This window comes from Cajanus cajan, chromosome 5 (assembly GCF_000230855.2).
Source record: "Cajanus cajan strain Asha chromosome 5, NIPB_CcT2T_4, whole genome shotgun sequence".
NCBI classification, from domain to species: domain Eukaryota; kingdom Viridiplantae; phylum Streptophyta; class Magnoliopsida; order Fabales; family Fabaceae; genus Cajanus; species Cajanus cajan.
Genome location: NC_138521.1, coordinates 7,029,004 through 7,032,769, shown reverse-complemented (window position 1 = coordinate 7,032,769; position 3,766 = coordinate 7,029,004).

Here is a 3,766-nt window from a genome sequence, read left to right as displayed (position 1 = left end):
CGGTGTTCAAATTTTGATTAGGCTCAAACATAAGGCCTAAATTCTTTGCTTTTTACTCTGGCGTAGCATGCTATTAAAACAGAAATCTCTTTACAACGTTAATGAATAATTAATTAATAGAAACAAAAATTAAAACATATAGAAAAAGTGAATAAATATTATACTCCAATAGTAAAATTTCACTCTCGAGATATATTAGTATTTAAATAGTATAATTAAAATTGATCAAAATATAATATAATTATAATTGAATATAAATATATCTATTCAGTATCACACGTCAATATTCGTAATAATCTCACCGACTATCCTCATGCACGCGTGCTAAATATTAGCGATATAGTTTAAGGTTTAATTGTACTTCGCGATCTTAAATTTTGGTTTCTTTGGCAAATTGTCTCTAAGTTTTTTTTTTCTTTTTCCAATTATGCTTTCAAATTCTTAGATTCTAGTAGTTTGTATCTTGTCATTAATTACCCGTCAAAATACTAACGGAATGTTGATATAACATGTTTGATGTGAATAATTTTAATAATATGACATGTTTAATGAAGACTTAATTCTAATTTATGTCTACAAACTTTCCTTTTATGGCGAATTTGGTCTCTAAATAATTTTTTTGCGATTTATATACCCAAGTTTTTAGATTTTAGTGATTTGTTCTCTCCTATTAATTGTTTGTAAAAAAAAGAAAAAGAAACTAATAGTGTTTATTATTTGTATTATTGTAATGAGTTTAAATGTAGAAGAAAAAAAATACCTAAATAAAGCTTTTATGGGTAATTATTTGAAATACTTATAGAGAAGGGTTAGATGTAGTAAATTATGTTTTCTCTAATGTTATGTAAAATCATGGTTTAACTTAATATAATCGTGACTTTTTTTTATATACATTGCAATTTTGTATATATTTTATCTAAAACTCTCATGTACACATTGATATGGGTGTTGTTGTTATCCTAATTGATTTTTTATTTTTGACATTTCTTATAACTATAGGATGATATATAGTATAAGGTCAAATAATTTTCTACTATGCTTTTTTACTTATTCGGTTAATTATGACTTTATATTAGAGTATTATTTGATGATTAAACTAAAGTTTAGTTGAAGCTATTAATCTCACTGAATCATCTTATAAAAATTGGATATCTCTATGTTAGGTGGATCACTAATTCACGTTGACTTCATTAAAAAAAACTACATTTTGGAGAATGTACCAAAAGTCCATTATTTTGAATACTCTAATTTTTATTAGCATCAAGTGTGGTGACTCTTTGAGACATCATTCCTAGAGAAAAAGAAGAAATTAAAGAGTAGTAAGTGGGTGCATGCACTGTGCCTCTTCATGAAACGAAGAGAAAAAGGAGAATTTCTTGAGAATGAATGTAACAACTATCTTAGAGAAAAAGTGTTTGATACTAATTTTTATGTATTTTGATTCTCTCTGTTACTTGGTTAGATACTCATTAGGATTTTCTTGTATTGATATCCACATTATTGGTGAGAAGTTATTTCAAGTGATCCCTGATGGTTCTAAGAGGACTTGTGGTGTACCTATTAATTATTATTAGTGGAGTTTTTACTAGATTAATTCTCATGGATTTTTACCTCACATTAAAGGCTTTTGTACATTAAAATTTCATGTTTATTGATTTCTATTTTTTTGTTTTGTGCATCCTATTATCACTTGAAATTATCCTGTTACTTTGCAGATTATTGTTATTTGCACAAGAGAAAATGAGACCCAATTTTACTTTTGTTTAATTATTTATATTTGTTATATTTCCTAACAATTGGTATTAGAGTTTCTATTGGGGTTGTAGCTTCTTTTTTTGAAGATGAGTGAAGACAATGTCACAATATAATGATTAAATTGGATTCCACCAATTACTCTATTTGGAAGTCTCAAATGAAAGATTTGTTATTTTGTAGAAACCTATATGATCCCATTAAGTCTAATGGCATCAAACTAGTAGCTAAATCTGAAGAAGATTGAAAGAAGACCAATAGGAAAACCATTGCTAAGATTAAGCAATGGATATATCAGAACATCTATCATCATGTGTTAAGTGAGACACTATTGCTTTCAGCTTGTGGAAAAAATTCAGTGAGTAGTTTGAGTAAAAAAAATTCACAAAACAAAGCATTTGGAAGTTGGTAAACTTAAAATACAAATATGGTTCCTCAGTGATAGAGCACTTAAGCAATTTTAAAATTTTTTGAATCAGTTGAATATTATGAAGATTATATTAGATAATGAGCTATTGACATTGTTCATTGCCAAATATTTGGGAGAAAATTGTGGTATCTCTAAGTAACTCTACTCCTAATAGGAAGCTGATTTTTAATATGTATGGTTAAAGATAATCTCTTGAATGAAGAAACTAGGAGGATATGATAAGGCATGGCTAGTTCTTCGACTCATAATGAAGCTTTGGTTGTAGAGTTAAGTGGGAGAAGCTATCATCGAAATTCTCAAAGTTATGATGATCATAGCATGTAAAAGGGAAGGTCAAGGACAAGGAAAAACATTAAGTGTTTTCATTGCAATAAAAAAAGGACACATGATCAAAGAGGGCAAGTTCCTTAAGTGAAATAAATCAAGGGGTAGAGGCAACGACGAGAGAAGATAAAGACAAAGATACCATTGCATTTGTATCTGATGGTGAAGTTGTCATTGTTTGTGGTGATAATTTTATTAATCTCAAATTCTTGAAGTGCGAATGAGTTATTGATTATACTACCTCATTTCATGTTACACCACATTGTGAGCACTTTACATCCTACACTCCTGGGTGTTTTGGGCAAGTGAAGATGGGAAATCAAGGGGTAAGCAAGGTTGCTAACATTGGAGAAATTCGGTTGGAGACTAATATTGAATGCAAGTTACACTTGAAGAATGTTAGGCACATCCTTGAAATACAACTCAGCTTGATCTCAATATAGGAACTTGATGAAGATGGTTGTCATAATTCTTTTGGTAATGACAAATGGAAGGGCATTAGAGGGACTTTGGTGGTAGTAAAGGGAGAAAAGCATAATATTTTTTATTGGACATCAACAAAGCTATCTACACCTCAAGTGAATGCAATTGAGGATTGCTCTACAAATTTATGGCATAAACATCTTTGTCACTTGAGTGAAAAGGGACTTGATACTTTTGCTAGACAAGGGTTACTTCCCATTGAAAGTACATCTCTACAGAGGTAGAATATATTGTCATAACAGAAGTTGTCGAGGAGCTCTAGTGAATATAGAAATTCCTATAAGAGTTGAGACTTTCACAAGTAAAACATGTTTTGTACTGTGATAATCAAAGTGCAATTCATTTCATCAAGAACTTAAATTTTCATTCAAGGTTGAAGCATATTGAGATTCGTTATCATTGGATAAGTGATGCGTCGAAGGTGAAGCAATTATCATTGGAGAAAATTCATACTAATGAGAATGGCTTGTATATGATAACAAAGACCTTACCTAAAGGAAAGTTTGCTATTTATAAAGAGAATACATGTTTAGTTGACAAAGGCCCCAATTAATTGGTGAGGGAAGATTTTTCAGGTGGGTTACCAATTTTTTTTAGGTATTTTAGAAAATAAAATGAATAAAAGGGAGAAAATTGACAATTAGAAAAAGAAATATAGTATATTTAAAATAAAAAACTAGAATTGTAATTTGAAACATCCACATGTTAAATGTTTACTATATACAACTAAAATTTAAAATAAATAATGTATATAAATAGGTATTATGTTTAAATATA